The sequence below is a fragment of the Pteropus vampyrus genome, unplaced genomic scaffold (assembly GCF_000151845.1).
Source record: "Pteropus vampyrus isolate Shadow unplaced genomic scaffold, Pvam_2.0 Scaffold17, whole genome shotgun sequence".
In the NCBI taxonomy this organism is placed as follows: domain Eukaryota; kingdom Metazoa; phylum Chordata; class Mammalia; order Chiroptera; family Pteropodidae; genus Pteropus; species Pteropus vampyrus.
Window position 1 is genome coordinate 11,613,372 of NW_011888798.1, and position 27,534 is coordinate 11,640,905.

At 35.7% G+C, this 27,534-nt stretch overlaps 1 protein-coding gene and 1 pseudogene across 2 annotated transcripts in view; one reads left to right on the forward strand and one right to left on the reverse strand.

Annotated features, from left to right (window-relative positions):
• Positions 1 to 27,534, forward strand: part of NCKAP5 (NCK associated protein 5) — a 720,600-nt gene that overhangs the window by 294,325 nt on the left and 398,741 nt on the right. The window lies entirely within an intron of this gene.
• On the reverse strand, positions 17,966 to 18,084 carry LOC111736106 (annotated as a pseudogene).

Genomic DNA, 27,534 nt, shown 5'->3' on the forward strand with positions numbered 1-27,534 from the left:
GATGAGGAAGTATCCAAAACAACAATAACAGCACCACAAATAATAATTTAAATAGTGTCCGTTATGTGCCTGGCATCCAGTGTGTGCTGAATGTGCTTTCTCTTTTTTCCATCTCACATTACTGAAGAGCTTGGTACTATTAAAACCCTCATTTAAATATAAGAACAATTAAACTTCACCATGTTAAGTGACCTGTCCTACATTTCACCTTGAGAAAGTAGCTTAAATCCCAGGCAGTCTAAATCCAGAGCCTTCACTCTTAACCACTACTCTACATGAGTTTTAGGAAATAGTATTCAAAAAGTAGCCATAAAAGAAAACAGTGAAAAATGAAGGTAAAACTTTGGAAGATGAAGATAACTTATACCATTCATTCATGTGGAAAAGTGATGGAAGGAAAACATAATAACCAGCAAATATGTAAAAATATGTAATGAGATTGCTAAGGAGAAAGCTATCAATCATTCTCACTGGGGAAAATGAAAATAAACGAGCTTTTAGCACTATAAAAATAGGGTGAAGTAGCAGACATGACTCATAGATGATAAAATATCACAGCACTGAAAGGAACATCCTCAGATTCAAACCCATCATTTTTCAAGTGGGGAGATTAAGGTTCAAAGAAGAAAGGTGACACTTTCAAAGTCACTGATTGAGTTCAGTGCAGTGCTAGGACCTTAATCTGGTTCTCCAGGAGCCTAGCCTCAAATTCGTTCCACTTCAGACTATGATTATTAGTGTAAAAGATTCCTAAGAAAATATTCATAAGAACAGCATATTGGTACACATTTGCGTGTGTGTTAACATGCTTGTCTGACCTATTAATTAAAAATGATCTAATTAGCAATACCGGAGCCAAAGGCATTTTTGTAGAGGCAGTAGAATATATGAATAAAGTGGTCGTGAGAGATATATTAAAGCAAAGCAATTTGAACTTGGACTTTGAAATCAAGATCCTGAAGAAAGAACTGAATAAAGTTTCTTAGACAAATAGCAGTTTACAAAGTATTTGTAGGACATTAATTAACAAAACAAAATAGATTCATCCTTCCTTTTTCCCTTCCCTTATTCTTTGACCTATGTCATTTCTCAGAGCTAAGGAGTCTATTGGGAAAACAAAACAAAACAAAAAACAGAAAGAAAAAGTCAGGTTAGCATGATTCATTCTACTGACCTCATGCTTTCTCCTACAGTCATTGTATTCTTTGCTAAGATTTTACAAAATCTTTTAAAAATCACTTTTTTCCCCCTAAAATATGTTTTTTTCCCAGAAACTCCTCATTCTTCCCAGTTATCAGAATCAGGGTGTGCTCTGAGGTGCCTGGAATATATGCTTTTTGGTATGTTAGTGAATGATTTGTATGCCACATGAGATTCACTTCAGCACATTTACCTTTCATCACATTCTGCAACCCAGCGTCCCTCGAGACATCTTTACTTCTTTTACAGCCTTCCCTGCTTAGCCCAACATATGCCTTCGTGTGAGACTTGAAGCCTCAATGGAATAGTCTTCCAATTATGTCCAGAAATATCCTTTGATACCAGCTACTGCCTTCTACATGCCTCAGACTTTGCTTTTATTATTTTTTTCTTAGATTGAAAACAAAAATGTTAATTTTGTAAATTATCATTTATTTGTAATATCCATATGACCCAAAACATTAAGAATATAAACATCAACAAAATATTTAAACAATGGTCACTTTGATCTCACATGTTTACTGGGAAAATCATTGTAAAGAAGCATTTTGAGATACGACTTTATTTTTCCAAGCCAAAGAAGAGTTTATTAGAACTGCTTAAATAGAAAGTATTACTCCAAATTTGAATTTGATCAAAAGAGAAATGATATTTGAGACTATGATTAATGTGAAGTTTAAAATAAATGAGGGCTTTTTGCAAGTTTTTGCCAGTTGGCTATGTGGAATGAAGACCAGCAGCATTCTGTAAGCCTGATCAAGTGAAAAGGGTTTTATGAGAATGTATTGTTTACCTAATCCTTTACCAGGCAGTGTCAAAAATATAAAAATAAAGATATCTGAGACATGGTTTGTGTTCTTAGAGGTTGTAATCAACCTGTGGCAAATTTAGCAGAGACCAGTAACTAGTAACTAATAACTAGTTAGCGGCAGTGACCAAAAGAGTCTATGTTCAGATTTCTATATTATGTGTGTGAGTTGCTAAGAGAATTGAGGCAGAGTTTTCTAACTGCAGTGATAGACAATAAAAGAAATAAATTAGCTTTGTTCTGAAGAGTTAAAATTATTTTCTCAGTATTTTTTTTCATTTATTTTCTTTATAATATTTTGAATTGAGAAACCAAGTCAGAAAAAAATACCGAGTCCATGTGCAGAAAATAAATTCCAGAGGGATCATTGGGTAAACTGGAGACAAACTCAAAATTTGAACCCATGGCTATTTTCATACCATTCAAAGCTGTTCTTTCCATATATGCTTACTCTCTTTAATAGAATTTATAATTTTCAATCATTTATAGAATTACTGTTGGAGCTGAGAATAGCTCATTTTAAGAACCACAAGTACCATATTGTACGTGTTTTAAGAATTAATATTCAATAGTACTAGAACAGTAGGAAAAATAAATCATTTTCCCTAAATGTTTGTTTAATGCCCATTTCCAGGTACATGATTACTAAGACACTGCCAGGTCTCTGTCTGGTGAATTGCTACCAAGTTTGCAAGTACTTTATAAACTAAACATCTTCTATAAAAAATTAAATAATAATTCATGCTTTTACTCGTCACAATGTCTTAAAAACTTGCAAAAAAAAAAAAAAATACCCCTGACAACTGAATAACATCTACTCCCCTGAAAAACAATGCATTTCTTCTTTTTAGCTTACCACAAATATGTAGTCTGAATTTCAAGAATTATTTTGAAAGAAATAATATGAAGATTTTAATTATAGCCAAGTATTCTTACTTGTACAGCAGTATTGTTTAAATAAAACTAGGGTGTTAAACACATCATCTGCTATTAGTTATTTATATTATTTCAAATTTTAATATTTATTATTAATAAAGTTGACCTTTTAAGAAATATTTGTCTCTAGATTTAATTCAGTAACCATTAACAGTAAGTTTAATTGCAAAGTTTTCTTGAAACATAACTGAAATTGTGGGAAAATGTCAACACTTTATAATAAGTAGCTAATCATTTTAATTCTCTTGGTATTCACTGCAGTATCATTAATCATTATAGAGTCATTCGATCCTAATATAGATGTAATATCTAATTTTGCAGAGATTCAGCTGTAATTTAGCAACAATTACTGTCCACTTATTATAAAGTGATGCCAAAAACCCTAATGCAATTATTTTAATGCATTTTGGTTACATTATACGATAGTATTCAAGTTTGCAGATGTTGCAAAAACTTTAGATTGATGTAGCTGATTAAAAACACATTACATTGGAAATTTTTTTACTTGAGGTATTTATGTTGGTATTTCACAAGGCGCTCCCCATTCCATTTTTAGAATAGTTCTAATTTGCTTCAGTGCTTTTCTTGGATTGTTTTTGTTTTTTGTTTTTTGGGTTTTTTTCCTGGTTATTTGCTTTGGAGAAAGCAAATTTTTTGTTTTCTAAGTGGATGCAACTTTTAAAGAGGGTATAATAGCAAGATTGCCAAAAGGCCAATGACTTTTCAGGTGACTTGCCAGCATGGAGGTTTTTCTGGGACGAGAGTGTCAGCTGCCTCCCTGGATTATAGGGTTCACTCAGAGGTAGAAAATGCACGTGTTAGCAGGAATCTCTGACAAGTCCCCTCGTAAGTTATGTCAGGTGACATGTGCTTCACAACATGTGTCCGTTAATCTTTATATCAGAGAGCACTGCCAGTCAGCTAGGGTAGTTTGGGTTCATGATTCTTTCCTGCCTCTGTGGGGTCAGGCACGTGTGACCACACTGTGAAGTAAGAGTCAATTATTGTTATAACCTTTGTGTCTTTGGCCTTCTTTTTTTTAGGAGGCAATTTCCATACCGTTGTAACAGCTCACCAAATTTTCAGGGAACTCCCATCTTTCTGCCTTCTCTTTGAATCCTGTTCACAGCAAAGGATCTGATAATCAAATGAAAGAGGTGGGAAATATGGCCAGGCACCCAGATAGATTTGTATTACTACAGAAGGAGCATGGAACTGATACTGGGGACAAGTACACTCTGCCGTACATAGTACTGCCTTAGACAGATGTTTATAAGATACTTCTTAATACATATGTTCTAAATATTATTTAACTATTCAGCATCCCAATTATGATATTGGCATATATGGATAAATGACACTGTTATCTGTGTAGCAAGGTGTCTTCAGGCATTATCATCTAGTATCAATATAATTGTATGACCTCCTAGGCTGGTGCAGTCTACCACTAAACACCTTACTTCAGTTTCACTCCTAACACCTAGGTGAGGTTTACTCATGAATATAAACTCAAATTAATATTAATTTAGCTATTCTGTAAACGGGAAGCTGTATCTATCTTCCTGAAAATAGTAATCTACAATAGAATATTTGAAAGTAAAATCAAAATGCCCCATGGGTTATCAGGAATTTTACATCAGGTTTAACAACACTTCTTTAGTTTTAGGTTGGTTCATGTTAGGTTGCTGCATCTTGTCCTGGGGAACCATTTTTATTATAATGCAATTATAGAAACAAATAGATCAAAGGATATAGGATAGAATTACACACTGATAGTAGGAATATAAACTGGTAGTCACTCTAGTGGGTAATTTTGCAGCATCTAGAATTTTGAAGCATTTGGAATGTGCCTATCCTATGACCAAACAATTCTGCTCAGTATTCATCCTAAAGTGACCCCCCCTCGCCCACCATGTTCACATCGGGGAACATGAAAAGATATTTATGGCAGCTTTGTTTGTGTGATTGAACTGATGACATTGCTGATGTTTGACCAGTTTTAACTCATTGACATGGCAATTTGGTGTGGTCCAATTTAATAATTGGAAAAGACAAAAATGTTCATCAGTAAGTGAATGAACGAATTGTAATGTTCATAATTTGTCTATTCATGATGTGTCTCGTATAATGTTATCTATTGTTGCTTAACAAACTACCTTAAAAAAACAGTGATGTAGCATTTCTCACAGTTCTTTAGGCTGTCTGAGCTTAGCTGAGTGGTTTTTCTGCTCTATATAATATCACCTGAGATTACCTGGTGCTTGGTTTGGGACTGGCTGGGTCCTTCTATCTCTTCTCTCTCCCTCTCCTCCTCCTCTCTCCCTCTCCCTTTCCCTCTTCTCCTCTCCCTCCTTTTTCTTTCCTTCCCCTCCTTCTCCCTCCCTTTTATTTTCTTTCCTTCCACTCCTCCCCATGTGGTCTCACATCATTCAGTAGTTTACTTTGAGCTTTTTATACAAGCTACTTGGATTCCAAAAGGGCAAAAGCAGAAGTTTCAAGGTCTCTTACAACCTGAACTCAGAAGTTCTATGACATCATTTTCACCAGATTTTATTGGTGAAACTCATTGCATGTAAGGCTAGCCCAGATTCAAAAAGAGGAGAAATAACAGAGTGGCAGATTTGTATAGCGATGGTGTGAATTGTTGGTAGCAATCTTTGGAAATTATTTGCGACATGTACTATGGAATATGGCAGAACATGTGAATTGATTTGCATAGATTTATAGTATGTATTCCTGAATTTAAAAACTGTAGAATGATACGTGGTATTATTTTTCTACTGCTGTATAACCAGTTACCACAACTTAGTGACTTAAAACAACTCCCACTTACTATCTCATACTTCTATGGGTCAGAAGTCTGAGTTGACTTACCTGGTTTCCTAAGGTTTCTCAAGAATGAAGTCAACATGACAGCCAGGCTGGGTTCTTATCTGGAAGCTTTGGGGAAGAATCTGCTTCCAAGCTCATTCAAGTTGTTGACAGAATTTAGTTCCTTTTGGTTGAACTAAAGTCCCATCTCCTTGCCAGGTGTCAGTGGGGACCACACTTAACTTCTAGAGGCCACCAGCATTCCTTGGCCCTTTCCATTTCAAAGCCAGCAGCCGTGCATCAGATTTCTTTCATGTTTTAATTCTCTTTGACTTCCCTTCTGCTACTACCTAGAGAAGACAATGTTTTGAAAGGGCATGTGCGATTAGATTAGGCCCACTTGAATAAACTCTCTTTTGATTAACTTAAATCAATTCATTAGCAACTTTAATTATATTTTCAAAATTCCTTTTGCTATGTAACATAACATAATCAGGATATGATAGTTCATCATATTCACAGGTCTGGGGAATAGACAGGAAATGTTAGGGGAGCATTTTAACATTCTGCTTACCAAATATGTAAACACAAGCTAGCACCCAAGATAATTCCAAATGCATATAAATACACATAGAAAATTTAGTAAATTAATTATAGTAGTTACTGCTGGGGAGTAGACCAAAATTTGGAAGGGAGGTGATATTTAGCCTTAATAAAAATATTTTATATTTTACATTCTTTAACAAAGAAATTTTGTTTCTGCATTAATATAGTTAGAAAGTAAAATAATGTGCTAGAATAGAATCCGAAGGGTCAAACACTCCACCTCCCTGACTCTGTATAGAACTAACTGTGCCTGCACCAGAGCACAGGGGTGACCGCCTACCTCTTTGGGCACTGTCTTCTACTATGTGACTGCTCCAGGGTTCACCTGCTATCATTGAATTATCAGTATAATTCATCACAGCCTTCTCCAGGGCCAATATTCACCAACTAATGCCTTTATAACCACATAGTTGTCATAATATTAAAATACTTCCATGTTAGTTGGCAAATAGTCATTGTTCCAAGCTCCCTGAGTGCCCTGCAACCAAGAGACATGTCCTCTCAAGCTGATGATTTGGAACAACTTCCTCCTCCCTGAGATGCTTAGACCTCCTGCAATCTAGCAAATAAATGTCTAGCATCTGATATGTTAGGGCCCCCAGGGCTGCTCTAGTGTTCAGGCCAGTGTCCTTTCTTTCTCCTTGGACAGTGTTCTCCTACTCTTACTGCTTGTTCCATATTGTAAATTACTTTTCCTAGTCTAAGTTTTAGAAGTTCGAAATCATAAGGTGGTACCTTTCACATGCATCTGTTCCTTCTCTTTCAAATGATAAATGAGCTGGAACCAAAACTATTTTCTTTGCAAACCCTAGCAGTGATTGATATGTGTCCTGCGCACTCCAACTAGCTGTATCTTAAACCACTGCAGAGATATTTATATGTTTTCTCCTTTACTGTTTAGAGGGAAGAAAGCTAACATTGTGTTTTTATTAGAAATAAAGTTTCTGCATTAGTGAGAAGAGGTTGAACACACCATCAGATGTCACGATGTTTACTTATAGAAACCTTGCAGAGAGAAGGGTTTGTTTCTCTGTCTCCACAGTAAGTAGAATAATATTTTATTGACTTTGAGCTTCACTCAGAAATCATTGCAGGATGTCAAGCTTCCTAAGTAGTGACTCAGGCAAGTTCAGGCAACTATAAGTGTGCATGTGCTGCTGTTTCAAAATGATATGATGTTTGCCCTTAAAGGTAACCTGTGGAGTCCAGCTCCTGAGCAATTTGCAAATAAAATAAGATCCTCAATACACAGAATGATAGTATTTAGTTTGTTAGGACAATATAGCCACAACATAGTTTTTTTTTTTTTTAAATTGAATAAAGTGATTTATTTTTAGCCTTCACTAAAGCTAGTATTAACAATAGTAATAGCTGATATTTATTGAACAGTTGCTATGTCTCAGGTACTCTGCAGAGCATTTAACATGCAGCAAGAACTCATTGAGGAAGGGATTATTATTATTTCCATTTTACAGATGGAGAAATTAAGGCACAGAGCTCTTAAGTAAATTAACCAGTTATGTAACTAGAAAGAGGCAGGAATTGCAATAAAATCCTAAAACCCACCTGGCATCTGAGCCCCTCTATGCAGTACTATCTTGCTCAGATCACACTGGTTTGCAGTCTTCTCCTAGGCCTTAGCCCTTCAATTCCCATAATTCTGTATTACCAAAGGTTGAAATCAGTTGATAGGAGTAGTGTTACTGAGCCAAACTGAGTGAGGTGACTCATTATAAGAAACATGGGCAAAACTGTAAAATATACCAGTGATTTACTGGCTCTATTAGTTTCCTAACATTGCCATAGCAAAGTACCACACACAGTGTGGCTTAAAACAACAGAAACTTACTCTCTCATAGTTTTGGAGGCTAAAAGTCTGATATCAAGGCATCAGCAGGGTCGTGTTCCCTTTGAAGGTTCTAGAGAAGAATTCTTCCCTATTTTTTTTTTTTTTTTTTATAATTTATGGCGTTTGTCAGCAATCCTTGGCATTCCTTGGCTTGTAGTTGCTTCATTCCAGTTTTCACCTCTGTCTTCACAGGGCATCTTCCCTCAGTGTGTGTCTCCAGGTATCCAAATCTCCCTCTCTTTATAAGGGCACCAATCATTGGGTTTGGGGCCTTCCCTAATCCAATGTGATCTCATTTTAATTTGACAACATCTGCAAAGATTCTATGTCTGAATAAGGTGGTATTCACTAGTTACAGGTGGATTCAACTCACTTAACTGGCCAAGAATTGATTGTGTTTAGATACTGAATTAGAGGTTGGAGTGATGAGGCCACTGAAATAGATTTTTTTTAAGTACAATGTGTTGGAGAATATACTCATTAAAACATTGCTTTATTTTGGAAAAACATTTGCTGCTACTGTGAAGCTGAATGGTAAGTATTTTTTTAAACCAAAATATCTGCGAATGATTATATATAAACATTCACTCATAAAATATTTATATACACATTTCTCTATGCTGGACACCATGCCAGGCTGTAGAGAAAACAATGGTGAGGAAATACATTCAGAAGTCCTTCTCTCAAGGAGCTTGCATTCCTGTGAGGACACCAATAGTTGCCAAAGAATCGAAGGAGTGCAAGTTTAGCTTTAAAGTGAGGTGAGTTCTCTGCAGAATGACTTAAAACAGCAAATTTATTCTTCCTATTCTATAGCCCAGAAGTCCAAAGCTAAAGTGTCCACAGGGCTGTACTACTTTCTGCTCCATGGAAGAAAATTTTTTCTTTGCCTTTTTTAGCCTTCTCTAGCAATCTTTGGCTTGTGGCTACATCACTCCAATCTTTGTCTCCTCCTCTTCTGTGTCTCCCTTCTTCTGTTTGTCACAAATCTTCCTTTGTCTTTCTCTTATAAGGACTACTACCATTGGATTTAGGATCCCCTTCAATAATCCAGGTTATCTATTCATCTCAGGGCCCTTAACCTTGCCATATAGCTGCAAAGCCTTTTTTTTTCCAAATAAAATAACATTCACAGGTCCTAGGGATGTGACCTAGGTTTCTTTGCAGAGATCATTGTTCACCCTACCCACACTTGGAGTGGCTGAGATAGCAAAGCATGTAGAAAGACAGGTTGGAAGAGTCAAAGCTATAGGAAAGAACCTGAAGGCAGAATAGTGTGAGATTTTGGCTCTTTCAAAAAGGATTTCACAAAGCAGTGGTCTTAATTAGGAAAATACTGCCCATAAAGTAATATTTTAAAAACTGTTTGGGCTTCTTTTTTATCCCCATTATCACAGATGTGCTATTGTTTTTTAATGTGTAGGAGCCAGACAAGCTGAATGTCCTTCAACATGTGATACAGAGGCCCAAAGAAAGAATTGCCCCTGGTTCTGCTGGACACTCATGTGTCTACTAGTAAATGTCTGGAACCTAACTCTATTTTATATATACACACACAAACTATGTTTTGCATAGTGTTAATATACACTAATCTTTTTCCAGAATGCACCTGCTTTGTAAAGTTCAGTTACTTTACTGTGTTTAACAAGAGTATTTTACCATTTCAATAAACTATTTCACCAACAGGGTTATTGTTTGTACCATCCCAGTTAACTAGAAAGCACTCCTGTTTTCAACCATCAGTCAACATTTGTAGCTGCCACACACAAATACATAATAGAGGAGATGGGAGACTAAATAAGACACTTAAAATCAACAGGGTCTTTAACCTAATCATAGCTGCAGAGTGGAAACGAGTAAAGCTCCCTAGACCTCACTGAATTTTATTATTAAAGCTTGTCTTTAAAATATTTTATATGTTTACATATATATACATATATATATTTGTGTATGTATGTGTGGGTGTGTAAATGATTTTGATAGCTTCATAAGAAGCCTATAGTATGGAAATTATTTATTATAAATTATTTGTTTATGTATTTATGTATACATTATGTATTTATTTATTTATTTTAGTTTTTCTGCATTTTTTAATTTAATTCTTATTCTGTCCCAAGAGGTCTCCACACATTCCGCACATTCTTAAATTACTTTCACTTTTACATTCATCTTTTATTTACCACGATCTATTGAAGAGTATGTTGTCCAAAGTATTTTAAGTAACTCAGTAGGTGATGAGATTTTAGGAAAACGGATATTTTCTATGGTATTTATGACCCTGTCGCATGTCATAACTCAAGGGAAAATGTTGACATTTCACATATAAATAAGGTTCAGGTCACTTATGAGAATATCATACTTCCTCATATCTCCATTTTGGCAGCCTATAATTCATCTCAACATGTTCTCTCTAATTAAGGCTGTTTTTCTCTATTTCTTACCATATACAAATAAGTACGATCTATTATTATTTATTATTTTCACGTCAACTTCTACTTCTGTTCTTTTATATTCTTGGACTTCTTATATGGAACTTAAAAAATTGTTTTACTTCTTTTGCATCTAACATTATTTATTATAATTGTAAGTGGTTGCAAATTTCTCCATTCCAGGATAGCCTTTCTCGATACATATTATTTTATTACAAATAACTTCCCATTTATTTCTCCTTTGCATTACAGTTAGGACATCATATTGATTTTTTCTTGAAAAAATTATATTATCTGTTATATTATCTGTTAATTTCATTTCAGGATAGTAAAGAGAGTATTACATAACGTTTGTTATAAAATAAAATGTTGCATCTGATGGGGTTGAAAACCATTACCGTAAATAATATGACAAAGTCTAAACTGTGAGAACACGCAAGTGTTAAGCCAAAGGCAGAAGCAGCAGCCTTTCTCTGGGCAGTGAGAGGAGCAGGTGTAGTCCGAAGATAAGAGGAGAATTAGGAGAGGGCAGGGCGGGAGTAGGGGCGAGGGGTCTCAAGCTTCATTTTAAAAGAGGCATGCCCCACTCACTGTATTTCCACGTCTCTCTTGGTCCCTCTCGGTGCTTTTATTCCATCTCTCTCTCACTGTGCCTTTCATTGTCCCTCTCACTCTGCCTCTGAGAGGAGGCCACACTTTGTCTCACTGTCCCTTTCATTGTCCCTCTCACTCTGCCTCTGAGAGGAGGCCACACTTTGTCTTTCTAATAAACTTTCCTTTTGATTCTAAAAAAAAAAAGAAAGAAAAAAGAACAAAAAAGAAGAAGAAGAAGAAGAGGCATGAGAGGTTTGGGGCAGAAGAAGCAATTCTATCCCATGTTTGAGGAACCAGTGAGGATGGAAACTAGGAGAACAGGGACTAAACACTAGAGTCTACATAAATGCACATAAGGCTTCTCCAAAACTGTGCATGAGGTGTGCTTATCAGGAAGTTATATTGAGTTAATGTCTCCATGAATCAAAGAGAGTGACATCACTTTTATAAAGCTACAGAAGAAGGTGGTATAGGATTTAACAACAGGCTTTGTCCAGGTCCTATGCAAACTTTAAACCACAAACTATAATTATTTTTATTTCAGGCTATGAGTTTGGCATTCTAGGAGCCAAAGATTTAATGCTTCCATACCAGATCAAGGCAAAAAGAATCTACAGCTCACTTTTAAATTGGGGAAGAAAAATAAAGAACCAATATGACTTTCACACAAACAAATGAAAAGAACTGGGCTTTTGATAGTGAGATAGAAATGAAGAGGAGATGCATTTCAGTCAGGGTACGGTGAAGAGAAATAGAGCCCTTGAAATACTTATCCCAATTTATGAGCATGCATTTATTTTCTTCTTGAACTCATTGTTCTCTCTCACACTAGAATGGCAACTCAAAGAGGAAAAGGACCATTTTTTTCTGTTTTATTAGATACATGTGCCTAGAACAGAGTAGTTGTTCAGTAAATATTTGTTGACAGAAGGAACAAATGAATGACTTGGCTAGGAGCTCTTGAACCTCTACATTAAACACCTGTGTATTATCATTCTGGATTTTCATGATCTTGTGCTGCTATAAAAATTATTAATATAAAAAATAATGAGATTAGTTCCAGTTGTGTGGTATTTTCATTGTAAAATGTTAGCATATCTATTAAGCAGAGATATGCATCAAGCCCCACTGTCAAAATAAGTGACTTGCATACTCTGAGATATAAATGTTTGTGGGAAATAGCCAAGCAAAACGTTTGTGTAGCAGAGCCTCCATCCTGTTAGAATGCAGATTAGATCATTAAGAACCAACACATTTCATCCAGTTATCAGCGTTTGCATACAGTGTGGTCTATTAATTGGATGAGTATGGAGAACACTGATATACCATTTCACTCTATCAGAGGATTATTTCTCTGTCTTTATCAATAAATTCTGCCTTGAAACTTGAGGATTGACCAGAAAAGAGTAATTGTTTTTTAGTCTGTTCTTTTCAGTGTTTGCATTGGTTTGTCACTGGATTTGTACATTTTACTAGTAACTTATTTTTAGTTATAGAATGCATGGTGGGGAGGAGGAGAATATCACACCTTAGGTTTGAACTCATTTACAGAGGAAATAAAAGTAAATAGGTAAGAAAGTTCAAGCAACTTCTCTTGGCATCAGAAGGAAAACCAAATGGAACTGGGCGTCAGACAAGATAGCAGTTTGTTCATTCAGACTTTTAATTAAACTCAGAGATTAACAGATCGCAAGATGAGGTATTTTAACAATTATGTGACTGAGAAATCTCCTTGATTCTCCCTCTTACACCATGTTCTCTTGAAAAGTCACTTTCTAGATTTTTAAAAAATATGATGTCAACATGATATTATTATTATTCGGTAAATAAATTCCCATATCATTGATGATGCATGAAATCACAGAATGTTCACCTCTAGAATCATCTCAGAGCTCTTTCTTTCTCCTAGTGCTCCCTATCCCTTCCACAAATCCAGTTTCCTCACTAGTAATCATCGCCTAGGCTGACACATACATGAAAAATTGTCTTATATTTTTACAGCATTATGAAACCCATGTGACCTCTTTATGAGGGTTTTTGTTTGTTTGTTTGTTTGGAAAAATTAAGCAAAACAATGCAAATAATGGATTCCAAATTGTTGTAATATGGTATTTCACTTGACTTCAAAAGAGAAATGGAAGAGCTCTAGGCATCAGATAAAAAATAGCAACTTGTTTAAATACTCTTTCCATTAGAATAAAGCATCTCCAGCTCTGAGAGTTTCTCTTGTCTACAAATGTATGCCGAGCGAGTGGTAGCACCTGGCAGGTAGTGTGGCTCAGTAAATGACAAAGAACAGCTGAAAAGGACTTCAGTAGACCTAGTTTGGCTCCTACAACTTGCAGATGAAGTCTTTGAGCCAGAGCCGTGAAGTGATCTAAAGTCACACAGAAGTGACAGTTTTCTAATTAGAAACTGAGAGAAGAAGGTTTTGATAGCAGGTTTTGATTATTCAGTCTCTTGGGAGTTCGTGTGCTTTCCTGGTTGGTTCTTATTATATCTGTGGAAAATTCAATCAAATGTATGTTGAGGACACTTACTACCAATAGAGTACAGTACCACTTCTGGCTTTTTCTTCCTCATCTACTTTTCTGCAGGGAAGGGGTTACCATCTGCTTCTGCTTCTCGTTTGGGGTCTGTTCTAATCTTTCCTCTGCTGTGCAGTAGGGAGCCTGCCCTTCTAGGGCAGACCTGTGGTTGTCCAGGGATGTGACAGTGTTTCTAAACCAATGGTAAAGTAATTAGTGAGCCTGCCTACCCAAAGACCTGACACATGCCCCTAACAGCTTCATCAGTAACCAAGGTCTTAATTTGATTCTGCATTTACCTGATATGCTGCTTTCAGTTGATTCCAAGATTAGAAAGAGGAACAGGTGTTTTTTCTTTTATACCACCCGAAACTCTAGCATTCTGAAAAAAATTTTAGCTTCCCCCAAATCAATCCTGTCACCAAGAGATAAGCACTGTTAGAAATCTCATGTATATTTTTTTTCTTTTTGTGTGTGTGTGCTTATGTATCTAATTCAGTGTTTCAAAAAACTGTAATCAAACTGATTATGAAATTTCTCTTTCTGCTTATTTCATTTAGAATACATACCAAAAAATTTAAATGCAACCTAGACAGTTGCTACTTTGCAATTCTGTTAAATGCTGCATCATCTCTGAATGTTGCTGAAAGTAGAGAATGCCTGATGCTCATTAAGAAAGAGTTTCATACACTTTGGGACTTCTCAGCGGTGCTATTTTCCAGAAATCTTCTGAAGCATGTATCATCGCAAGCTCTATCAGATATTGTTGCATTACTGTCCTAATCCAGGGGCTAGCAAACCACAGCCTATGGACCAAATTCACCCTTTACTCCATCTCCTCTCCCTCACCTGTTTTTGTATGGTCAGCTAGCTAAGAAAGGTTTTCACACTTTTTTGAAGAGGTGTTTAAAAAAGTAAGAATATGCAAAGGTGTGACTTGCAAAGCCTAAAATATTTAAGATCTGGCCTTCACAGGAAAAACTTTGTCAGCTAGCCCCTGTTAGAATTATATTTACATTTATTATGACTATTCAAAAGAATTCCTCCACTTAAGAAAGAGGTGAGGTATATCCATGTGAAAAATGCTTTGAAATTTGTGAGAGGAGTATGTAAACGAATGCTTAAGTGCCTCATCTAAGTGAGAGAGACACTGTGCCTAGTGATGCTGAGGGCATGGATGGTGTTTGTAGGCCTCTTGAAAGAGGTGGCTTTTAGGGGCAGAAACTTTATTAGTTTATATATTTATTCCCATTGAAGGGCAGGGGTTGAGATTGAGTTTGGCACCAAAGCTCAGAGACAGATACTACTTAGATGTAATAAAGGCAGATAAGGCAAGAAAAGAGATTCGGAGTCTAGTGAAGACACTTTGCTAAGCATTTTCTCATGGATCCCATTTATTCTTGAAATCAGCCCCACAAAGCTTGCATTATTTGTGTTTTACAGATACGAAAATCAAAATTCTGTGGTTTTAAAAACCTGCTGTAGGTCACACAGTTAGTAAATGGAATCTAGATTTGAAAACACATCTGTTTGGCTCCAAATATCCATGATGTTTTGTCTCTACCAGGTATGTATTTTCTGTGTGTATCATACATATTTCTGTAATGTCATTACACTAAATGGTGATGGCAGGTACAAAGTGAAACTGTATACTACCCATCCATTCCAGATACATTGAATTATCTTTAATATGACATTCAAGGCTATTCGTAGGCATGTTTCTGCCTCTCTTACCACTTTTCCTCTCCTGTTGCTTTTTTCTTACAGACACTCTGGATGACATGCTTGTTCCCCACTGCACTGTGTTCTTCAAGTTTCCTTTTTTGTTGAATACAGCTCCCTCTGCCAGGGAGCTCCTTCTCAGTTTCTTTGCTCAGAAACTCCTATTCATCCTTCAAACACCTCCTCAAATGTCAGCTTCTCTTAGGAGTCACCTTTGACTCCTCCTGAAAGTTATGCAAGATCCTCTGACCTTGTTAGAATTGTTCTCGTGTATCTTGGGTAGTCAGAAAAAAAAGTGCTTTTGCCTTTCTTCCTCAGTTGACTGTGAATCTTTAAGAACCAAGTTCAAAGATGAGTGTTGTATCTGCCAGCAATTAGCATAAATCTTAACATAGTGAGATCTTAGATTTTGGTGACTCGAATGACAGAAAGAATGAACGAACAAATGTATGAACAAAGAACGAGTGAACAAACGAATGAATGAATGAATGAATGAATGAATGGTGAGAGTTTCTTTCCCACTCAGATGCACTGTTTGTATGTTGTACTCCCTGCAGAACTCAGTCTATTCCTTGGTCATCAGTACCTACCGTATCCTGATAACTTCCTATCTGGTAAGTTGCTGTGGTCCATGCCAACCTATTGCTCTTGATTCAGGTTTGCAAACACTTTAGGATCAGTTCAGGGACCCTCACCGAAGACAATTTTACTTCAGCTGCAGGTGTTTACCAACTGTTACGTTTTTGTGATGTAACCACTTAATGCTGTTTCCGTACCTCCCTCCTCAAGCCCCAGTGTATTCTTGAAGATTCTAGTTCCATTGCTGCCTGTGGACTGGATGGCTCTATGCTGGACAAGCCATTGAGTGGGCTTGACTTTTAAGGCAGACAGGTAGCCTATGCATGGTTGCTAATACGATGCTTTATCTCCCAAACTATCTAAGGTACTTTTAGCTTGGTGTGCATGATGGTTAATTATATGTGTCAACTTGACTGGGCTAAGGAATACCCAGATAGTTGGTAAAACATTATCTCTGTGCGTCTGTGAGGGTGTTTCAGGGAGAGATTAGGATTTGAATCAGTAGACTTAGTAAAGAAGATCTATCTGCCTCATACATTGGTGGGCATCCAACCCATTGAGGGCCCAAAAGAAAAATGCAAGTGGAAGAAGAGTGAACTTTCTCTCTCTGCTTGAATCAGGAGCCCCATGTTCTTCTCTTGGACAGAGCAGCTCCTGGTTCTCAGACCTTTATATTCCAGGACTTACACAAGCAGCCCTTCTCACTCCTCCCCGCATCCCCCTCCTTCCCTCATCTCCACCAGGCACGAGACTCAGACCAAATTACGCCACTGGCTTTCCTAGTTCTCCAGCTCTTAGACAGCAGATGGTGAGACTTCTTGGCCCCCATAACTGTGTGAGCCAATTACTATAATAAATATGCTCATATATATTCTATTTGTTCTATTTCTCTAGAGAACCCTTATTGATACAGTGTGGATTTATTTATTTTTTTGCCTATACGGAAGTGACCACCAAAAGAAAGTCCATGTAGGAGAATCTGAGTAACTATTAAATAGTTATTAAAACATTGTTGCCTGGGTTTTTCTTAACACCATTTACAGATGGGATCCCCAGGGCACAGAAACTTAAAGGGTCTTCTGAAACAGAGCCCTCAAGATGCTCTGTTTTCCCAGTTATACAGTCACTGTGATACCAGTCCTAATCTTCTTCTGCCTTTCTTGGCTTCTGGGGAGGAACAGTGGCCCCAGACAGCGTGCAGCATATGCATGAAAATTCTGTGCAGCCAAGCCCACATAAATATTGCATCGTTTTAAATTTTCATAAACTGTAATCTATAAAGGCTCCCGAAGCACCAACTATTTTCTTTCCACTGCATATCATGCATTTTTAACTGTCTATAATTACACAATTAAACAGTAGGCTATTGGGGCTCACAGGAATCATTAGCTCAAAGTGTTTCGACTTCTATAACTTGCCTGAAAGGATGGTGAGTCTGCTCACCCAGGTGCCCGAGGAAGGAGAGCTCCCACTCTCAGCCTTGGGTTTCTCAAGGGAGTGAAATTCCTACTGAACTTGAACATGGCATAAGGGAGTAAGAACGACAGAAACCCTAGCCCCAGCCCAGGAAATGGGACGGCGTTCCAGACCAGGAGGAGATGGAGAAAATGAACTACATGTTTTTTGCATCCCCATCATTCCTACCAATGAATGTTCTTTTAGAGGAAAAGCACCACTTTGGGTGAGAGGAAGGCGAAAATGGGAAATACAAGGTGATGGAAGGAGACTGGATTGCAGGTGATGAGCACACAGTAGAGTATACAAATGTCATATTGTAAAGTTGTACACCAGAAATTTATGTAATGTTGTTAACTAATGTTACCCCTAATAAATTTAATTTTTTTAAAAAGCACTAAAATGTCCCTCTTTAGGCACATTCAGTCTGCTTTGCCTTTTTTTTTTACACCTACAGCACTTGGTCTTCCCAGGTGGTCTCCCATCCAAGTACTAACCAGGCCCGACCCTGCTTAGCTTCCGAGATCAGACAGGATTGGGCTTGTTCAGGGTGGCATGGACATAGACATGCTTTGACTTTTAACTCCATAAAAAATCTTTAGTCTTGTCCATGTTGCTTCTGTGATCCAAACCTATGGGAGTATATATTACTTTAACATATCACATAGGCCAGGTGTGTATCAACACAAAGATAATGGATTGCAACAGTCATACAGTCTTGTACAGTGTGTGCTAAATACCTACAGCATTTTATATCAGGATCCAAAAATCCGTAATGGCAAGTTTGATACATTTATTCATTTCCTTCACTTAAAACTGCTGTGAAATCTTCTCTAAAAAGTTTCTCCCACACACATTTCCCTAAAAAGTCATTCCCTTACCCTTGTACCCTGCATAAAAGGCATTGAGAAAGAGAATATATTTAATGTCATATTTCTATCTGCTCACCCATAGCATGTATGAGTGTGCTTTGCAGTAAAGATTTGTTAAAGAATAATGATCATACTATAAATATCTTTCTTTACAAGTTTTAAAAAACATTTTGAATCTTAAAATTTATAACAGCAAGATTATAGACATTAATTTTACAATGGCATGTGTGTTAGCTTATATGAAAGAGACTAGAAAATAAGCAGATATTGTATTTTTGACAGATTCCGAAAAATACATTGTTAAATAGGGAATTTGACAAATATTAAGTGACAGAGATCAGTTTGCCTGTCCTTTTGTGTTTCTGTGTATTGTATTCAGGTTCTTTTTTTTTTTCCTAGTCCTTTTTTAAATGTTACACTTTAGTTTTTGCATTGGTTCAGATTCTTGGAGAACTACATTATCAATTAGAATTGGAAGTAGGATGAAAGTTAGATATTATGAGCTATCAAGAGAGATTGTACAATAAGATTTTGCTTTATAAAAGGATTCTTTGCTTATGTAAAAGATGTATTCAGGGGTTCCCTTAAATAAAAAATGAATGCCTTTGAAATATATGGCTGCATTTCACTTTTATACCCTACCATATCACACCTTCTTCAGTATGCTGGTCCACCTGCATTCTGGATAGAGCCACGCCTGTGACTCTATCCTGTGCAGTCCAGCCTCCTCCTTCTGCTGATGCTCTTCATTCTAGAACAGTCTGCCTTTTCTTCTTTCATAGCCCACGCTCTTTTCATTTATGACCTAATTCAATTTTGTTTCTCAGTGAAATTCTGCCATTTTTCTAATCGCACCTTTACTGTCCCTCTTCTGAAATCCTTCAGTACTTAGACTCTTCATTCCAGCACAGGTTCCCAATGCCTCTTTTTTACTCTAATTCTCACATGTCTATTTGCTTTGTCTCCACAATTAAATTTTAATTTCCTTGAGAGTAGGCCTCATGCCTCACAGTGTTCAATAAAATTTTGTTAGCTGATTTTTTTTATTGGTATATCATTAGTTTCGTTTGAAAAAAAAAATCTCAAATGCTCATTAGTGATTTAAAGATGAGTTTAACAAACACTTTCTGTAAAGGTTTAAATAGTAAGTATCTTCGGCTTTGTAGACCGGATGTTGTTCTCTGCAAATATTCAGCTCTACCATTACAGCACAAAAGCAGCTGTAGACAGTAGGTAAGCCAGTGGGTGTGGCTCTGTCCCAATAATATTTTCTTTACCAAACAAGCAGCTGTTGAGATGTTACCAAGCTCTGACTTAAAGCATGGGAAACTCTTACAGACTACCTCGATTAACTTAGATTAATGACTGAGAGAGAACAGTGTAAATCGTGTGAGCTATGCATCTCATTCACCAGTCCAAAGAAGGAAGAGCATGTCAGAGTTTCCCTGACGTGTTTCCAAAACATCCCCAGTAATGTTTTTTAGTTACTCAGAATATAACAAGTAATGTCTTTTCGTTCGTTTAAAAGTAATGTTCATTCCGGGAACCCTCACACAGTGCTGTCAGGAGTGTACATTGGTCCAACATTTCTGGAAGCACTTTAATATTATGTAGCCTAAATATGTTCATCGTCTCCTCTCCATCAATTATCTTCTGGAAAGGATGCTGAAGAAAGCATTCATTCATTCAGTCTATGTTTATCAAGGGCCTACAGTGTGCCAGGCACTGTGCTAGGAGTTAGGTCTCTATGGAAGTGAACAAAGTTTATGTCATAGCCTATCAATTACCACATTGTTTAACACAGACACAAATCAAGAAAAAGTTTTGTATTCAACAATGGGCAGCAGTTAAACTATGGTATACTTATATGATTAAATATTTTGCAACTGTTAAAAATGATACTGTAGAAGAATTTTAATTATATGAAAAGATATTCCAATGAAATATTAAATGAAAAAGTAGATTAAATTTGTTTATAGAAATATTTTTCCAAACTTAAAAATGTGTAGATGTGCCTAGATAAAATAACATGATGGTAGTCACCAAATGTTAACAATGACATTCTCTTGATGGTGAAATTCCCAAAGATTTTTCCTTTTGTGTCTGTATTTTATACTTTTTTCTAAAGTAACCATGTATCATTTATGTGAAAACAAAAAGAAACCCATGATATTTTGAATTATGCAAAATTCCTAACAATAGAGGACATAACCCCCCACAATTAGAAGTTGAGGATGAGTTTATGCTGGGCAAAAATAGAGAATCTTATTCCAACAAAATTGTTGCTGAGTTGCTGAGTTGTAAGATTATAAATGTTCATCTTTAGGCACTTCCAAATATTAAAATCTTTCTTCATCAACCAGAGTATTATTGGGTAGAATCAAATCTTTTCCCCTTTATTTTGACTTACTAAGGGTTAACTGAAAAATCCTTTGTTTCAACCCTTCTTAATCTCCAAGTCCCCTTTGCCGCTGTAACAAATCCAGTCTTATGAATATAATTGAATCTCCTTTGATGATTCAGTGTGTTGCAGGGCCTTAGGGCTGTAATGCTGACCATCAATTATCATTGTACAGGACAAAAGATATAGATGTGGAAGATATAGAATATTGAGCTGAATATGAAATGATTCTAGGATTGCCTCTGGAAATTGCTTTATAGAATAAATCCCCAATGTCAGTGAGTTTTTGTTGTGTGTCTTTTCTCTTATAAAAGCTAACTTAGTTCAGGGAAAGAAAAAAAAAAAATCCCGTGATTTGAACTATCTAGTTACATAGAGTCTGGTTCCTCCAGATTATTATTCCTTGCCTTCCATCTCCTTTTTTTTTTAGTCTCATATAAAATATAAAAAATCTGCTGTTCCTATTCTGTTATCTCTGTGTCATTACTTGAGCACTGGTTATTTATCTAATGTTGACTGGATTAGACTAGGACTGTCTCTTGGGATCAAGAGACCCGAAACATTCCATTCTGCTCTGTTGGCCAAAATCCTTATCTGGTTGACATCAGGTTGAAGTGAATAAACAGCAAAGGCTGTTTGGGGGAAGAGAAGTTGTAAAAGAGCAGTCAGTGATCTAAATGGGATCTAAGTTTTACATCTGTGTTCAAGAGAGATATTTATAGTTTTCTTTTCTTGTCTGTCCGGTTTTAGTATTAGAATAATGAGTTAGGAGTGGGAGAGTGAGCAGATAAGAGGTCTGTCTCACTCCCTTTGATTTCACAAGGGGAGCCAGCTTTTCTGTCTGATTTCATACTGGTTTGAGTCTCTTAGGACAACCACCCTCACCTCCACCTTCTCTCTCCATTTCACTGTCCAGCAAGCAGAGGTCCTGAAGGAATTACCCCACCCAGACCTGGCTCTAATGAGAACCAGGGTTCCAGAGTGCTGCGTAATGAATTAAAAATCTGTTAGACGCCAGCTTCACAACTAGTGTGACACAACTGGAATTACAGATGTGCTGAGGCAGTGATTCCCCTCGGCCCTCGGGGATCCAGGTGGATTCATCCCCAGCCCCAAGCATCCGTTTCTGTTTATGCAAGTGTAGAATGCTAATATGTTCATTTACTATATGCATTGTGACTTGAAAATTTTGGAAGCTTTGATCAGATTTTCCAAAAGGAGACCCAAGAATATTCCCTGCTATAAGATAAAATATCTGACAAAGTTCAGAGTCAAATGCATGTGGGAATCTGTGCTCTCTCTAGGACAGCCCTCTCATCTGACAGATGAGGAACCTGATCCTAAGGTTCCATACTTAGTGACAGAGCTGGGACCCATGTGTTGGTCTCTTATCTCATTTTCTGGTCTTCCCTTTTCTGCAAAACAGCTGTAGAGACTTAGATGAAACTATGGGTTTTTCAGATATAAAAGCAGCATGCAGTTGGTAAGATGCTGGACGTCAGGAGAACTGGATTAATGTTCTGTTTGTGACTGTTGAACTAATCACTATATTCTAGAAGAAATTGAGAATTCTAGAATGTGCAAAAGTAGCAGAAGCTAAAAAAAATAATAACTTGTACAAGTTTTAATAGCTGGCTAGTGGCAAGAAAGCCTCAGACAGAGCTTTCTTCCCTCCAGCGCTGCCTTTCCTTGCGTTTTATATACCATTGCGTTTCAAAAGACCAATTACATTGAGAGAAAACATTTTGTCTTATCATCAAGGCTTGTTTTTGTTTTTGTTTTTTTTCGTGTGTGTGTGTTGTCAGGAAACAAAATGCTAACAGCAGTAAGTAGTGTAGTTTGTTGTTGTTTTTTACCAGAAAGAGATTCTTTCTAGAGTTGCCATTCAAAATGTGTGAAGTTGTAAAATGACCTTTCATTACGGCATACATCAAAGCTTCTAGAATGGGGTGAGCAAGAAATCGTTGCATGGGAAAGTAAAGATCAGCCTGAAAATATATGTCTTTCTGTTTCTCTTTTCTAGTCCAAGAAGAAGAAGAAACATCCATGGTTAATTCAAGCTGAATTTAGCTCAAACACATTAATCTTGAAACTAAGAAAGAGCGATTCTATAATTTTGAGGAATGGAGTGCCTGTTAGTATAGATTCAAACAACTGTGTTTGTAAAAACTGTTGTATTACATTGCCTTTTAGCAACATTGCAAATATAGCTTTAGTTTTATAGATATGTGAATGGGATCCACTGCTCTCTATATTTGTTCTTGTTAAATTCCACTGGCTTGAATTATTTTTCTGAAATAAGATTCCCCAGACAACTAATACCAAATTTGTGACTGTCCAAATCTCTACACTGCCATTTGTCTGCCCCATAGTCATTCTTCCCTTTCTGATCCTTATTAAGAGAATCTCTATATTGTTGAGGATATCAATGAGGGCAGCTTTTAAAAACTACATTTCCTAGTCTCCTTTGCAGAAAGAGGTAGTCAGTGAGATGTCAGGTGGAATTTGTTCATGAACCTTCCTGGAAGACTCTTTAATGGGGCTTATTCAGCCAACACATCTTTTGCTTTCTCCACTTTCCTTGCTTCTTATGGTGGATCTTATGGTGCTACCACCAAACAACATCCTATGACTGACCTTGAGGGTGGAAGCAATTATACTCTAAAAATTACAGAGCAGACCAATAGATAGTGTAATCCTGAAACACTGATAATATCATGTACCCACTATCATCTAAGTAGTTCAGGTAGCATTAGACTGCCCACCTCTAGCCTTCTTTTAGGTAAATGCAAAATAATCTCACAGTTTGAGCAAACCACTGTTAATTTGACTCTGCTACAAAATAGGAACCCTTTTCCTATTTGAAACAAAATCATGTAGAGAGTGTTGCAATATTAAGCTTTGACTATCAATCGATTTTTTTCTTTTCCATTATGTAGAATTAATTATCATGTGGTTATAAAATATGTCATTTAGAAAGTTTATGCTTTGGATTATACAGTATCTAGATTACATAGAATTATATAAACTAATGATGCAAAACACTAAGTGGGTTTTTTAATTGATTTTTTTAAAAATGTATATGCATAAAATGTACTTCTTATATACAGTTTTATTTATATTGATAAATACATAAAGTTGTGTAACAACACCATTGTTGGGATACAGGAACATTTTCTCACCCTGAAAAAGTTCCCTTATGCTATTTTTTTGTAGTTATTTGTTTATATAGGTCTATTTTTTGGACTTGATTCTCCTTCATTGGTCTATATGTCTATTTGTGTAGCCAAGACTACACTGTCTTGTTTACTGTAATGTTATACTAATTCTTAAAATCAGGTAGCCTGAATTTTCCAATATTGTTCATTAAAAAAATTTTTTGGCTATTTCGATGCCTTTGCCTCTATAAATTTTAGAATCACCTCAATGATATCTATTTCATTTTTTTGGAGCTACTGTAAATGATAACTGCTTTTTATATGTCAGTTTTTAGTTGTCCATTGGTAATATGTAAAAATACAGTTCATTTTTTATATTGATCTTTTATCTGTAACTTCACACTTATCATTCTAGGGAATTGTTTTTTTTTTGGTAGATTCTTTGGGATTTTCTACATAGATTATCAAGTTGTTTGGTAGAATTATTTATGTTTCTTGTTCAACCTGGATGCTTTTAAATTATTTTTGTTACTTTATTTCTTCGGCAAAGATCTTCAGTATGATGTTAAATAGGAGTGATGAGAGTAGAAATTCTTCCTTATTTCTAATTTTAGGAAAAAACATTCAGTTTTTCACCACTATTTATAAGTTATCTGTAGGCTTTTTGAAGTTCTCTTCTATTCTTAATTTACTGAAAATTTGTATCCAGAATGAATATTAACTTTTTTCAAATGTCTTTGTATCTATTGAGATAATTATATGGTTTTACATCTTTAGTCTGTTAATTTGGTGAATTACTCTGATTGATTTTTGAATGTTGAACTAGTCTTGCATTTCTGTGATGAACTTGACTTGGTTGGGATGTATTATTCTTTTTATGTATTGCTAGAATATATTTGCTAATATTTTGCTGAAAAATTTTACATATGTGTTCAAGAGTGTAATCTTCTATAGGTTTCTTTTCTGTCTTTGGTTTTGGAACTAGTGGTAATGTTGACCTCATAAAATGAGTTAGGAAATGTTTGTTCTTTTTTTGTTTTAGAAGAGATGTCAGCCAAGGTTTTTCTTTGTTGGGAGGTTTTAAACTGCTAAATCAATTTTTTTAATGGATATGAATATTTGAGTTGTCTATTTCTTGAGTGAATTTTGTTAGTGTCATTTTGTGTCAAATTGGTTTATTTCATCAAAATTGTTGAACGTATTGATACAGAGTTATTTATAGTATTCCTTTAATATTCCTTTAATGTGTCTGAGATCTACAGGGATATTCCTTTTTGCTATTGATATTTTAAAGTTATATCTTCTTTCATTTCTTGGCCAGTCAAGACAGAGGAGCTTGATCAATTTTATTGAACTTTTCAGAAACCATTTTCTAGTTACATTGTTTTTCCCTGTTTTTCTCATTTCAATTTTATTGATTTCTGCTTTTATTTATTTAATTTCTTTAGCTTGCTTTGTGTTTAGTTTACTCTTCTTTTTCTACTTCCTTGTAGTAGAAGCTTCGATAATTGATTTGAGAACGTTCCTTTCTCATATACGCATGTAATGCTATAAATTTTTCTCTATGAATCTTTACAACTCTACCCTTTTGTAGATACGTTGTATTTTCATTTTTATTTAATATAATATTTTCAAATGTCCTTTGTGCCACACACTTTGACCTATGGATTATTTAAAACTATGTTACTTAATTTCCAAATATTTGGAAAATTTCCAGATTTCTTTCTGTAATTTATTTCTACTTTAATTGTATTATTGTCAGAAAATATACTTTTTATTATTTTAGTTCCTTTAAATTTGTTATGGATTGTTTTATGACCAAGGATAGGTGCTACCTTGGTGACTGTTCCATGTGTTCTTGAAAAAAAAGGTATATTCTGCCTTTGTTGGTTAGTGTGTTCTATAAATGCCAACTAATTCCAATTGGTTGGTAGTGTTATTCAGGTCTTCTGTATTTTAGTGATTTTACTTGTTTTACGAATTAGAAATGTGACAGTTTCCAACTGATTGTGAATTTGTCTATTTCTGTTTTCTGTCCTATCAGTTATTGCTTCGTGTATTTTGAAGCTCTGTTGTTAGGTACATACATATGTTGAATTGCTATGTCTTCTTGGTGAATTGACACTTTCACCATTATATAATATTCCCTTTTATTGCTGGTAATTTTCCTTGTTCAGAAATCTATATTGTCTGATATTTTTGATATTTAATCTGATACTCTCATTCATCATTGTGTTTAGACCATTTATTTTAATGTAATTACTGATATGTTTGGATTTAGATCTTTCATTTTATTATTAATTTTCTGTTTGATCCTTGTCTTTTGTTTTCTGTTTTATTCTTCTCTTTCCCCTTTCTGCCTTCTTTTGCATTATTTGAAAAATTTAAATTTATCTGTCATTTTCTAACTGTGTTCCTGTATAGATTTTGTAGTGATTTCTCTAAGAATCACAATATGCATACTTATTTTTTTATAGTCTATTTAGAGTTAGTTTTTTACCTCTTTAAATAGAACATAGAAACATCAATCATATGGGTCCCTTTACCTCCCAACATATGTAGTTGTTACATGTATTACATGTACCTTCTTCGAAAACTCAAACAGATATTATATTTTTTTGCTTTCAACAGTGATGTATATTTTTAAAAACTTAACAATAGAAATATAACATTTACCCATATAGTTACCATTTCTGTTGCTCTTTCTTCATTCATGATGTCCCAAATTTCAGTCTGGCATCATTTCCATTTTTCCTGAAGAAATTCTTTTAGCATTTCAAATAGAACAAGTATGCCTGCTCATAAATTCTCTTTGTTTTTCTCCATTTGAGGATGTCTTTATTTTGCGTTCATTCCTGAAGGATATTTTCACTAGATATAAAATTCTAGGTTAACAGTTCTTTCCTTTCAGCACTTTAAAAATACTCTTTCACTATCTTCTGACCTCTGTGGTTTATGCCCAGAATTATAAGATTCCATTTCCAGCTTCTTTCTTTCTGTAATTTCCCCTGTACTTACCAGCTCCGAGGGAGTCCCTTTTCCTAATTCTGGCTACAAAGTTGGATTTTAACGTACTTGCACTGTTGCATGCTTTCCACACATGGGTTTACCTTTGTCATGAAGTGGGAAGAGGATAGAGAAAAAAAAATGGGGATTCTCTTCACACTCTTCTGACCTTCTGTCCCAGTCCCTCAGATCAGAGAGGAAGATTTTCTCTGAGTTTTAAGTATCTGAATGTTTGCTTCCTGAAAGGAGTGCATCCTCTTCACCAACGCCCCACTCAGGATACTGAAAAAAGAAAAAAAAAGAGAGGAAAAGAGAAAAGAAAAGATTTCCATATATACTCTCTGGTGCACAGATGCTTACCTTCCTTTGTCTTCTGGCCAAAAATTAATAATTTCTCTTGGATATATTCCTGTTCATTTAAGCTCTATGGTTTTGGGATTCAGGTGGTACTTAAGCCTTAGCCAGGAAATGTGAAAGGAACAAAGAATTGAGAAATATGTTGCCTTCTGAGTCATTCTTTGAGTTCTGACTCTCCCCAATCTACCTATTTTTTAATTTTTCAGACTTCTTAAATAGGGCT